At 44.8% G+C, this 14,342-nt stretch overlaps 1 protein-coding gene across 4 annotated transcripts in view; it reads right to left on the bottom strand.

Annotated features, from left to right (window-relative positions):
- Positions 1 to 14,342, bottom strand: part of Rbp (RIMS binding protein) — a 456,906-nt gene that overhangs the window by 191,423 nt on the left and 251,141 nt on the right. The window lies entirely within an intron of this gene.

The raw sequence follows: 14,342 nt of genomic DNA, 5'->3' as shown, positions 1-14,342 counted from the left end.
ACGGATCAAATTCCCCAAGTTTTTTTCTTTTTGCTAGTAAAAAGTGCCTGGCATTAGACCACTGTCTTGCTAACAATATAATCTCTCATCTGATTGGGTAGCAACATTTTTTTTTTTTTTTTTTTTTTTACAAATGGAGCCTGCGCGCGAACGCCATTGTCAATGCGGGATCAAGGACGTCATCTACAAAGTTTTTTTTTTTCCCTTACTAATATCGAATTGTTATTGTTAGAATCATTTTACTGTTGATGTGTTCGTGATCAGAACTGACGTACCCGCCTGTTGGTACGACCCAGTCAAGCCTACGAAATACTTTTTTCAATACCAGGCCCAAGCTAGAAAGGGGAGGAGCGGCTGAATTTGATACAAAATTCACCTTAAGATATGACGCGTTTCTTCCTAAATAATAAATGGACAAGTGCGTCAGTAAGCAAATAAAAAAAATAAAAAAAATACATTCCTATTCATTTTAAGCAACAACGAATTCCAGGGGGGGGGGGGTCGCATATAGCCAAAAACAACGTAGAAGGGCAACGTGAGCGCATTACCCCATTCGGCAGTAGTCAGGTTGTCCTAACTATGGGGCAGCCACTTTAAAAGAAACGCCCCGAACGTGACTGGCAGGAAAGCTCACCGTCACGTTGACGCGCGTAGTTCTGCTGCTATACAGTGGCCGGGTCGCAGAGCCAGGTGGAAGACTGGGGGGGCAAAGGGCGACGTTGTCCCACTCTGAGCGCGCGCGGCACGGATTTGTTGCCCAGGGTCGCTCTCTCTCCACGAGGAGCGCTTATCTCGCGGTCAACAGGCTCCGCATAGGGGCTTCTTCCCCCCACAATGGACAGCCATAGAGCCCTCGAGGAAGGCTTTGTTCGGCACAACACGGGCTGGCCGAGCCCACCTGTTCTTGTTTTTCGAGTACGGAGCACGGTTCATTCATGCGCGCTCACTTGTTTGTGCTTGTACGTGCGTCCATGCCTGCGTGTTTTTTTTTTATCTTGGTGTATCTCTTTGCGGCAACCTGTGTTACTGTACGTGTGTGTTTGTGTGCGTGCATGACACACCAGTGCACGTGCACTGGTGTGCGCTTGTGGGTGTGTTGAGTGTGTGTGTTCGTGCGGGTGCGCGCATCCGAACGAAGTAGGGTGTGCGTCTGTTGGGTGTGTGCGTGTGCGTGTGTGTGCGTGTGCGTGTGTGTGCGTGTGTGCGTGTGTGTGCGTGCGTGTGTGCGTGTGTGTGCGTGCGTGTGTGCGTGTGTGCGTGTGTGTGTTGCGTGTGTGCGTGCGTGCGTGCGTGCGTGTGTGTGTGTGTGTGTGTGTGTGTGTGTGTGTGTGTGTGTGTGTGTGTGTGTGTGTGTGTGTGTGTGTGTGGGGGTGTGTGTGTGTGTGTGTGTGTGTGTGTGTGTGTGCGTGTGCGTGCGTGCGTTCGTTCGAGTATATATGCATGCATATCAGCACAAGGAGGCCCCAGGTGCGGGAAAAAAGAGAAACTGGAAAACAACGCATTTTCGAGACAAAAAGGACAGAATCAAGAAAATTGGGCACACATTGGGCACAGAAACGCGCTCCCGGTCGTTTTGCACTCCAAGAACGCATACGCCATTTCCCCACCAAAGATTGAAAGAGAAAGGGCGCTAAAAACCATTTCTGTACCGATCTGCGTCACGGTGATCGCTTCGGCGATTTTCTTTTGTTACATACCGGGTGTCTTTTTTTTTTTTTAGGTGCACCAAAGTTTTTAAAGATTGCCCATGGCAGATACCACAATTCTATCCCTTGATCTAAATTACTCGATGAGGCAGCCATTACTTCTACAAAAATCAAAATGTTCAATCAAATAGTTATTGTAATTACGCTAATTATCTTTTTTTATTTGATTACTTTGTCACATATTTCAATCTACGAATTATAGCCGCTGAGTTATCACGCGGTATCCACTTCAAACGAATTCCCTGGACAGCATCAGTTCTGATATATTCATCTTCAATGTGTCCAACGCAATATATATATATATATATATATATATATATATATATATATATATATATATAGTTTCTGGAGAATAATGTCTGCTCGGTGCTGGCACCCCGAACTTTCTTTTTTTGCATTGCCGTTCCGCGTGCACGACACGATTCGATCATCTATTAACGGACCATCGTGTATCAATCAGCTGAGCCTCCAGTCGTTTCGAGAGTGACAAATGTCCCAAGAAGTCGGGAAGTCTAAATGGAGCTCCATTTCTTTACAGCGAAGCTGTATTTGGCCAGCCGTCTCTGTCGCCTGTACGCCAGAAACTCCCCTGGCGCAAGCCCATGCGCATGCGCGAAAGAAGAAATAAAAAGAAAAACAGAGGTGCGCAATTGGCTGCGCCAGTAGTGACGTGGTTGCTCTCCGTCGCAGCCGAGCGCGCGCGCAGCAGTTTCTCTCCGGCTCCGAAACGGGTAGGCCACGCGTCATACGTACTCCTGAGGAGTACGTATATAGGACGCGTGGTTTCCGCAGAACTATTACGTAATACTCCTGAGGAGTACGTATGAACAGGGCACAAGAACAGGCTCGTGTAGGCGAGCGCACGCAGCAACTGCGTAGGATCCAGCAGCCTACCAGGCCGTCGTTTAATGAACCGTCGGGATTAACCCAGTGATAAACACCGGGGCCGCACGTTTCAGCTTTGCTGGTTGGCCATCTGTACGGAGTGCTTGAGCGGTGATTTTTTTTCTCAACTATAGAATATAGGCTATTTCCGTTTTCTATCTGATACAAGCCGCTCTCTTCCCGTATCTTAGCGTTACGCCGAACATTTTTCGTTAGATCGCTTATTGCGCGGTTCTTAACTTGTCCTTGAGATTCTTTCGCGTTAGAGTTGGAGTTTAGTAGCCGCGAACAATTGGGCACTGCGAAATTATAGGGTTTTACAGTACGGTGTCGTTTCAGTTAGTTCCTCAACAGATTACGTCAAGCAGTTCGGGATGATCTTGTTTGTAACGCCAACGCATTTTCGGTGGGTTTTGGTGACGGATATTTTGACAGTGGCGAAAGCCACATCGTTTATACCGGGCAGATGTGACTTCATTCTTTCTTGACCTCAATTTCGCAATTGGAGCACCATCAAGTCAAGAATGACTAAAATTCATTAGTGAATATTTCTCATCAGCGAGAAGGAAATTGCGATTTGTAGCGTAAGTGACGCTCACCCCTTAAGATAATCCACCTGAAGAAATCGAATGACGTAATATACTCCATGCGATCTTTAACAAAATTGTTTTAACTTAATAGAAAAGGACGTTTAAAGAAATACAACACACGCACTGTACCGGAGTTGCAAGATTCGGGTACTTTCAGTACTTGAATTACGACCTGCGCTCTTTTCAGTATTTTGCAGTCATTGTAATTTATGGATGCATAAAAACGTTATACTGATAATTGTGACTATGAGATAAATGTGATAAAAAAAAGGTTTTTTTTTAGTACGATGTACGGACGCACGCAACGACAACCAAGATTCTATAGCCGTAAACTTCGTGCTGTAAGACCCCGTTCTCTAAATTACCAAAGAGCAAGTATATTGCTGCAGGCGCGCCCTCTGTAGCCTAATGTGACCACCAACGGTTCAGCGTCTGCCGTAGGCAATACAGCAGCCCGTAATTCAGTCTCTCTCAAAACACTTCTGCATGCAAGCTTTTCGGTTCAGATCTTAAGCCCCGTTTCCGAATCGCGTCGAAGCTTGCCAAAGCTTCCCGCGCAATCAGGGCCTTCTTCTCTCGCGAAGTCGTCTTCCCTAATGGAGTGTATACTTAGGGGCGGCCGAGGCCATATAGCAGCGACCTGTTTGGCTCTTGTTTCCGGCGCAACCCCATTCCGAAAAGCGGCTTTCTCTTTCCGTCTGTCTGATTGGGTGTGCTGATCGATATTATGGTAATAGCGAACGGCGTCTTCGACGCGACGGCTTGACCGGGCTTTTCTCTGATATATATATATACACACACGACGCACTCAGACGTCGAACCTCGATGCGGCCCACGCAACTGTGTCTCTATTGTGTGCGTAGTCTAATACTTGGTACACGTCTGTCCCGCATAACTATGCGCTTTCAGCAAGCAGGGCCGCTCGAGTTGCTCGCTGGCCATATCTGTTCCCGACGCGACTATATGTCGTTCGTTTTTTTTTTCCTCGTTCATACTTGAAAACGTTCAGTTGGACATTCGCGATTGCTATTTGGCTCTCCATTTTCCTATTTCGCCGTTCCGTTCATTTTCGTCTGCTTTGTGGAAGCAGACGAAAAGGAACGAAGCTCCACCGTCTGCTCAACGGGAGAAGACGAAAGAGCTGACGAACAGAAAGGTCCTTTCTGACCTTTAGAATTGAGCTTGTTCTTTCTTGTTCATTTCTTGCCATTGTTATGTCTCCATTAGGATATACCGGCTTACTTTGAAAAATATTAACTGCCTCAGTGGGTTCGATCTTTGTTCTGACCTAGCGTGTGCAGTACACGGAAGCCTAAGTCCGCATTTCTAAACGAGCTCTTTTCTTTCTGTTCCATTCATTCCTCATCAAATTGGGCTCGTCGGGCGGCTAATCCCAACAACAGCGGAGACATATCTCCGTGCAAACCATGACGACGAGCAAAAAGATTGGAAAGTAAAAGGAACCATTAAATAATACCACGCCTCTAATAAACTCTCGGTAGAAAATTTTTACAGCACACTCTACTCTAGAACGGCGAACCATGCAGATATATGGCATCTGCATGCACCTCGGTAGAGGAACGGTGCGTTGTATAGAGACGCAGAATATATGAACTGGGTCGCAATTTGCGTGCATATCATAAAAACAGCGCAAAAGGCACCGGGGCGGAATCACAACATGCTTCGATCGCAAGGACTCAAGGCTGACCCCCTTCGTTAATCGCACGCTTGACATCATTAAGGGACAATGAACGGCACGGCCGATGTCGGAGCGTCTACATAGTATATGAACTGCTCAATAACTACAGCGTGCTCACTGATGAAGTGATTAGCTACCATATGAGCTTTCTAACTATATCAACTAATAAGCTTACCATATATAGAATCAGTGACCAACAGCGGTTGTCCTGCTTTATTCTTCCCATAACCATTATGCGATCCAAACGCACGAAATGAATTTTTGAAAAACCAGCACTGCAGCACGGTCAGTCCTCAAAGCAAAATGGACGAGCCAGCCCTGGGCGGTGGTACGCCGAAAGTACGCTGCTGGTGTCCATCCCACGTGAATGCGCGTTAACTATACGCGTACGGCAACGGTTTACTCTGTTTCCAGTTTGAATCCTTCTCCTAGAAAGCACCACTGTTCGGTCGAGAGGTTCCAGTCCACCGATTTGAGTTGTTTTTTTTTTTTCGCAAACGTCTTCATGAACACGTGGCGCTTCAAGTATCCTAATACCGATAAGAGATATGCCTACGACACATCAGTTGCTCGTTTCATCGGTCCCTCGAAGTCGACAGCCCGCTGTCTACCTTCGTCGCGAGTGAACTCGGTAAACTCAGATCCACGGATGGCAGACTCGAACGATACCGAGCCTCGCAGGAAGATGGAGGCTGAAGTGGTTAACAATGGAGGCCCAACGAGGGAACCCTTCTCCGTCAGACACCCTTCGCTCGACAATTGCTGATCACGAAAGCGGGACGACTTTCCATATATTATAAGCTTTGTCGAGGAGAGACCCAATCTTCTGATGCGTGTGCTTGTATATACTTCTCGCCGTATATAGTCTGCATGATGTATAAAGCGTCGCGTGTCTGGGATGAGTTCGACGTAGCAGGCCAATTTGTGTCTCGCTGGCGATACTGTAAATCACGTTGGGTCGGTCTCTTGGCAGAGTAGCTTCCTTTCTCTTGCGGCGGCCATTATCGCGCCTGTGGCCCGTCTTCTGAAGTGCGCTGCTTGTATCGCCCGTCACAGCTGAGTCGGCGTTTCCTGGCAAATAAACATTGCACCCCCCCATTACTTTCTTTCTTTCTTTCTTTCTTTCTTTCTTTCTTTCTTTCTTTCTTTCTTTCTTTCTTTCTTTCTTTCTTTCTTTCTTTCTTTCTTTCTTCCTTTCTTTCGCTCTCTGGAGTGCCGCCTTGCGAGCGCCTTTGTCGACATTGTGGCGGCGGTGAGCACGGAATCCTTCCACTGATTCGACAAGGATTGCCTTTTGGGCGTATTTACTCCGTCATATATGTAGAGGGCAAAAAAATTATGCAGGTCTACCGCACATACAGACACCTACATGAAGCGAATCTTTATCGAGGGTCGGTTCACTAAAATACAACTAACGGCGACGTGTACATTTGTATTCACTTTCATAGGTTTCGACACGTAATCTCATGCAACGGTTACGTTTATGCGTCGCAAAGAACACAACTTTTGTGTTCTTTGTGTCACATTGGCACACTAGTGTAAATGCATTTAACGATTCCATACGCCCATTGTGTCACTTGTTGACATGGATAGCAGTTCTTGAGAAACGGCTCAATGCAACGTCGATAGACAGGAAGAGCGCAGTATGGTTTTGATTTTTGATCGTGAACAGGCTTAGCTGGTATTGTGCAGCTGGTGTTCTCGTTGACATTACGAGAAAGAAGCTGAGTTGCGCATGGTCATGCTGTGCGTAGGACTGGCAAGCTGTATTCTGATATAGTGATTAGCCACCGCTTTATCTAGATATCACGCGTCCCGATCAAGCTTAACTGTCCAGCTCCGCACACAAGCTACTTTTTGAGAGCTTTCTGAGTTTCAAGAAATGTAAGTATGTCCGTGAATAAATGTATTATTATTATTATTATTATTATTATTATTATTATTATTATTATTATTATTATTATTATTAGATGATAGATGCCAAGATAAGAGCGACACAGTCGATGAGGGCAGAGCGAGAACTGGGTGGTGCGATAAGATAAGGAAATTCGCAGGCACAGGAGAGAGTCAATCGATGCAAGATAGGGACGGGTGAGGATCACTAGTAGAGCCCTTCATTCTACAAGGGATTTCAAGCATGAGGAAGACGATGATTACGATGATGATAATGGACAATGTGAATATACCGCTACAAAATACGGCATCCAGATGTTAAACGGCACTACTGAAGCCTTCGGGCCAGTCATAGGCTGCAAGAATATCTAGACGCACTGAAGGGTGCAATAAACAGTTAGGAAAAAAATATATTAAATTACTAATTTCTTTAAGCAAGGAAGTTCCGGAACTTATTTTTACACCGCGAGGTATAGAGTCGACGTCGAGCTAGTTTATGCTTCCAGCGAAGAGAGAGAGAAAGCAAGGACAGGAAAGGCACGGAGGTCAACCAGAAGAGCACCCGGTTTGCGACCATACACTGGGGGTGGGGGAATGGGAATAGAAAGAGGAAAAAAGGGAAAGAGTAAGCACTAAGTTCGTGTGGGAGGGACATTATAAACGGTCTCTTAAGCAGACGCACTCTTCCAGCGAAACCGCGCAAAGTGTACAGACTAAGAACGGCATACGGAACGACGAACTCGATGAATGAATGAATGAATGAATGAATGAATGAATGAATGAATGAATGAATTTATTGAGAGACTGACTGACAGACCGACCGACTAATTGGTTGGCTCGTTAATTGAACGACTCATTATAGCGTTATACAGCAGCACAGTCACGCAAGTTCAGTTTCTAATTTGCCAGCTCTTTTCTTTACTATTGCAGTTGGTTTCGCTGGCTATCAAGACTGATCATCTCTTCATACGCTCACGAACGGCGAAGCGCACTTTCGTAACAAAGAAATTTCGCGAGCCTCGCAGCAGAAGGCGGCCTTAGTTGCGAAATTTCCACATCTCCGCTCGCCCCGAAAGTTCTCCACTCCTCGCTCACCATTGCTCGCTCTTACGCTTATTGATCTCGAGTATAGTTCTAGCTACATGCTTGCGCTCATCCAAATAAAATAAGCATCAATTCGCCGCCTTTGCGGTATCGCAATCCTCTCGCGAGACGTATATATATAACGGAGCCAATCATTCGTCGAGGCCATTAATATTGAAAGTCCAAGGCGCACGCAGTCGTCGGCTCGCGAAGCTAGAAGAAATTACGCCATCTATCAATTGCCTCTTGCGGACTCTCCGCGAACCGCAGGAAGATAGATCAAGTGAAAAAAAAGAATAGTAAAGCAGGTTGTCTTCTTCTCGCTGTCGCAATTATTTCAGCCTTCCAGAAGAATAAGTCAATTGGATGCGACGATATTAAGGTTTCAGGTTCCCAAGTCGCAGCGCAATCTTTTTCCCACGCTTGTGCTTCTGACGTGCAGCTGGGGGAAGAAAGAATAAGAAAATTCTTCTGGTGTTTTTAGCGCACTGAACAATAATAAAATAATAGCAGGCAAATAATAAGACACCTGCATTATAAAGCATGAACGCAAAAAAAAAAGTGGGGGGGGGGAGGAAAAGAAAAGGTGCAAGCATGCAGTTATTTATGTTGTATGCGCATATCTTGTATATAGGACAAAACGAGTACCATTACAGAATGTGTTTTGGTGGAATACGGAAGGTCTAAATGTATGGAAGCTTGTCCACAAACTTCATAAACGTCATCTATAGCCTATATATATACTCCATAGCCCATATTTACATAGAGGTCTATAGACTTAGGGACAAGAGCTTATTGCTGATTAGCAGTCGTTCAGACAAGGGGAGCGGTTAAGCTTCAGATATTCGGCTACCAGCTATGTAATCGACACCCAGTTTAGAGAACCCATCCACGATCATAAGTTGAAAAGCCAAGAACGGATCTGTAGATATCGTCTACAGGAAAACCCTATAGGCAATTAAGGCGCGTATCGAGACAACTCTTGGAGGCTCCCTCTTCGCATGACGTGGGCTTACGACCTTGAACCTTTTGTAGACTACGCAGGTTGCCTGCAGACGAATCTTATAGGCACAGCGGAGTAGCAGGCCAGAGAATTCTCTCCCACTGAGCCTCTCCGTCAAACTTTCCTCTTTCTCACAGTGCCATACACTTCCAGACAGAGAGGAAATAAAATTAGTGTCCTGGGCACTTTTTATTAGCTGCTGTCTATAGAATGTCTACGGACACACTTGTAAACCGCGTTCGGGCTGTTCTATCGCACACACACAAGCAAAAAGGAAAATCGTTTCGAACCAACCGAAACGCCAGGAGCGAAACTAATATATATATATATATATATATATATATATAATAGTGCGGGTAGTGAAGCATCGATAGGGATAAATTAGAGAGCAGTGCCTTGCGTCTCGCTCGCAATGGCGACACAGGCACTGGAATCTACACAGACAGCCGGTGTTTCCCGTGAAACGCGCGATCCGGGACCGCCGAGACGCCCGGCGTTTAAGCCGCGGCTGCGCTGGCCTCACCCGATAAGCAGGCGCAAAGCGGTCGCTGGTGTCAACAAAAAAATTTAACGACGAAGGCGCGTTGAGGAGGCGCGCGCAAGAACGTGTGATAGCGCGCAATCACGCGGCCTATATGCAGCGTGCGCTGCGGTCGCTCAGGCGCGGCACAGCAGCGGTGTGTCGCCCCCCCCCCCCCTCCGCCCCCCCACCTCCTCCGCCTACCCGCGGAAAGCCCACCAACATTTCGCCCACCCGTCCTCCGCACAGTGGCCGGTCCTCGAAACGGCACGCGTGGTGCATTATTGATCCGAATTTTCTCCGCGTTTCAAGGCGACCCGGCGGTGAGATAGATGCCCGCACGCAAAGCGCTGCTCGCTGGGGGCGTCTCTGGCACGACTGAATGAAGTGGCTCAGTGGTTGTGCCGTTCTTGTCCCCTTTTATAGAAAACGAAGCTGGAGATTCTACAAGATTCCCTTACAAGGACAAAACAATTTTACCGTTCTTTTTTTTTTATTTCGAGTTCTACTGATATTTTTCCAAAGCATTTATTGTGTGTAAATTTCATTTTTATCAAATTTTCTCATTGAGCTTCAAAAAAAAAAAAAATACGGTATGGCCACCGCGCTTTAGTTGAAGCTTTTTTTTTTTTTTTTTTTGTATGTCAGTTGAAGGTCTGTTGAGTGAGTCAAAAGAAGCTCGTAAGCTAGCCTAACTCTAAAGGAAAACAGCGGCACTTACTCTATTTAGGAAGAAAGGGCCGTATCCCTTATGTTCACATTAATTGGTATAACTTGAGTCAATAAATTTTGACAAAGAAATCTCAAGATCGTTTCTTTCTTCTACACTCCCATTATGAGCCGCCCCGGTCACAATATCACTGTTACACCCAAAGCCATCTTACCCAAACAACAGAGGAACCTGTATAGAGAACAGATACGCGCCACACACGCTTACAAGAACTGCTCGCGGTACTTACACGCAAGACATTTCAACCGACTTATACAGCCATTCTGTTCTGACCTACGGAGGAGGGCATGCGGGGGCATCTGCGGTCTACACAATTAAAGAATTAATTTCTACAGCATGCACGTGTTTATAGTAATCTAATGGGCAACTCAGCAGCACACAATCCTGTTAATATAAAGCCGCACTATAATGAATGTCTTTAGATTAGCGACAAACAAATCGAACACCTTCCGATTTTCACGTTTTGACAGAGTTCAATAACTGGTCAATTAAATGTCTGTCGATTTTTGCTCTACTGACGCTGTCTTAACCAGAGTCAACTAAACGTGTATCGGGTTTGGGTAATAGATGCTTTCTTGATTTTAGTGAATTTTTATCGAGTGTGAGTACATCGACGCTTTCCTAACTTTAGGTAACTAAATATCTACCCAGCGTACTCATTAGAAATTGACGTTGAAGTGATTTTCTTTAGAGTCGGAATGAACTTTGTACACACTCAATAGACGATATCCGAAACACCTGTAAGTGCGCTTCTCCACACACCCCTTTGACGTAACCGAAATAGCGGATCTCGCACCCCAAATCGTAATTGAACTGTCAGCATGCGGGCCAGAGACATCATTCCTGCCACCGCCCATTCCCCGCACCGTCCAAGGTATCAAAAAGCGTGTGTCACAGCATTGCCAGCACTATAAGCAGGAGCACGGCCATCTTGGTTAGGGCAAATTGGCTCTGTGAGAAAGCGTGATTGCGAACCTTTGCATATTGTCCTCACATTTGTGTAAGGGTTCCCTGCAGATGTCTTGTAGGCCACCTTGCCTTTTGGTTGACTTCCTTTCTCGCGTTGAACGGCTGCAGAAAGTTATTGTCTATTGTGCACAGCCAATGCACTGTCTTTTGATAGAAGCTATGAGCAAATCTTTAATGCATTTTTGCCTACATTGGGGCGATAGGCTTCCGAGTGGGTGGTTTGTATAAAGCTTTTAAGGATCAGTCGACAAAACGTGGAAGCCAATAAGTCCACAGTGTGCTCCTGTCCCATGCAAAAGTCAAGGAAATTCGCCGACACGCACTCCTACACGCACACAGGGTGTCCACGTAACTTGTGCCAAAATGTAAAAAATATGTGAGTGCCACGTAGCTTGACAGCTTGATATTTATCCTCGCTTGGAGCAATCAGATTACTTTTGTATTTTGCCTAATTAATTAGTTATAATTAATTATTTACCTTCACACACATAATGTGCAGGGAAATATCGTAGGCCATCACGAAAATTTCCCGAGCCATCTTTTTGTTGCTCAATACGTGCTACATAACAGATTTTTTTTAAGAGTTAAAGAGAGCCCGCAATACATGAAAAAATGCCGTGCGACTACTTGCACGGCATTTTTTTTTTGTTTGTTTTTTGCGGGCACGTATTTTGGAACAGAAAGATCGATCGGGCATTTTTCTTGGTGGCCTACAATTTTAAAATTGCCAATTTTGCTCTGATTACAATGTTTCAGAAGTAAATTATTCAAAACTGAATGTTGGCTAAACATGCACGTTTAATAAAACATATATATAAAGTTAAAAAAAATCTTGTATGTGCACATGTTCGTTGTATGATATACGTTTGTTTGCCCTGTCATTAGCTCGATCATATCCACTAAGGGAGATCGGCCACCAAAATGCGGATGGAATTAGAAGACAATGAGTAAATAAAGAAACTGAAATGATTGGATAAGAATGAAAGCAATAGAAGTAAGAAACAATTACAAATTTAACTAAAAAATTTTTTCTACTACAACTACCAACTCCTCGACGGCTGAGGACATTGCCCAAGACATTGCCCAAGAGAGGAGGGTCCGATAGAAAGAATTTCAGGAATTGCAAAATTCGCTCCACTTTTTCTCAATTTTGTTTCTAAACTTCTTTTCCTTGTATGTGTAAACCGCCTACAGAGTAAAGAAAAAAATTGTCAATTGGCTCATCTTCACCACAGAACGGAAACAGTGGCGAAGGAGCCAGACACGCCCTGTGTTGATGAAAATATTAAGCGAGGTGGTCGACACAGCAATCGAGCGAAAGTTACTTTAGTTTTACGAGTTTGAAAGGAACTTTCCGCGCCAAGGGAATACTAGGTGTTGATAGCCAGCAAAATTAGTTATAGCTAGGCTTAAAAAGCCTAGCATGATAGTATATATAACCTGAATTTTAGCTGTAGTAATGTATGTTGACACTGGACGTACCGAAGGAATGGGGCCGCTGAGGTCCGCTCTCGCCAGGCTGTGTGCCATTTCATTCATGAATAATCCATTACATCCAGGTACCTAAACAAGCCTTTCTTTAAATTCTAATTGGGCAGGCACAAGAAATTAGAATGTATACAATATGTGAAACTCACTGTTGGCACTGAGTTCTCAACATAGGATGACGAATATGGTACTGACTACTAACGAGTGTGTCGAACGTAGGTTAATCACGGTTAATATTACCGCCAGGAATTCCACCAGAAAAGACTGGCATGAAATCAGGAATTCTACGGGACAAAGAACAATAAAGAGCATGGGCAGAAAATGCCAATGCCCGACATTTCTTCCCATTTAAGATACATCTGTGAGTAGCTATCGCTAGACTCGTTAAAGGATCCTGCAATAACTCCTTTAAAATGGTGTAGGAAAGACGTTTAGCATTAGGCGGATAGATATCATAAAAAAAATTATCTCTAGCTATTTTCGCACACCGCCAGTAATTGATATCTAACTAATGCGCATACATCCAAAGGTTCAACTGGGTTCTGTACGAACTCCTACCTGCGGTGCATAAAATCTTTGCCAATAAATTCCGAAAAAGTAACGCCTGTTAGGAAATGAAAATCGGTTCTAATCTTCGGATTGCTGCTCCGTACATTTTTAAGACTGTTTGAACAGTTAGCAGAAGAAATCAGCACAAGAGAGATGGTAACCGTACTAACCGTAACAGAACCTTATTAGCCCATTCGATGACGATGATGATGTGCCTACAAGATATAACACGTAAACAGAGCATCTTCTACAGATATGGCTTCTTATTCTTCATCATCATCAACATCTACTTCTTCTCATTCTTCAACAAGGGATACTGTTAGCGCAACTGCGAATATTTACTCCAACCGATATCGGACAAAACAGTGCACGACCTGTATACTACATACTGCACACAATATTGCGCCAATTATCGCGTCACTGCTTCGAATTATTTTCGAAACAACTTTCCAATAGGGCACTCATCGTTCAACTTCAAGGGCTGTTATATAGCCCAGAACGAAGACGAAGAACAACGTGTCATATATCCGGATGGTAGCGTATACAATTTAAATATCGTACGTGCGAGAAGCGCACGTTAAATTGCTCGCGACACGTTGAAAAAGCGGCTACCTTAAAAGGATTGCCAGTAGATTCCGAACCCGTTCTTAATATTATCACGTAGTTCAACATGGACGCTGTCGCTTTTAGCTGCGCGAAGTGTAATAATCTCACTCTCTGTCTCTCGTTTCATCCTTTATCGCAAATGATATATTCAACGTTACTCCGGGAGCGATATAAATTTTCTGCTAGGCGTGCAGATAAAGAAGCGGCAGCAAGCCGACTGAAGGTAGTGTGCCATATTAAATACGTGCAGGATAGTGGAAGCCCTAGGCGCGGGCAACTTTCAGCGGCAACGAAGGGTGAGCTATACAAGGGCACAGCTTCAGCACTGGGGTCACTGCACCAAATAGTGAGGGCAGAGTTCGCACAGCGTTTTCAGTTTCTTGGAGCGGTTGCTGAATCAGCGTATCAACCCTGCTTTGCCATGGTTTTCCATTTGCTAAACCGTGCAAGAGCAAAGCGGGGAAAAATGATATTGAATAATTAGTGGTATATTTTATGTATTATTTTATTAAAAGCGCAGTAGCAAATAGGATATTTATGCTTTCTCTTGGCCGCAGCTAAAACAAACGCGAATGAGATTGCATGACCGCTTTCAGTATACCGCTGTCACACGCGCGCTTC

The sequence above is a fragment of the Dermacentor variabilis genome, chromosome 3 (assembly GCF_050947875.1).
Source record: "Dermacentor variabilis isolate Ectoservices chromosome 3, ASM5094787v1, whole genome shotgun sequence".
NCBI classification, from domain to species: Eukaryota; Metazoa; Arthropoda; class Arachnida; order Ixodida; family Ixodidae; genus Dermacentor; species Dermacentor variabilis.
This window is presented reverse-complemented; position numbering and strand designations above follow the sequence as displayed.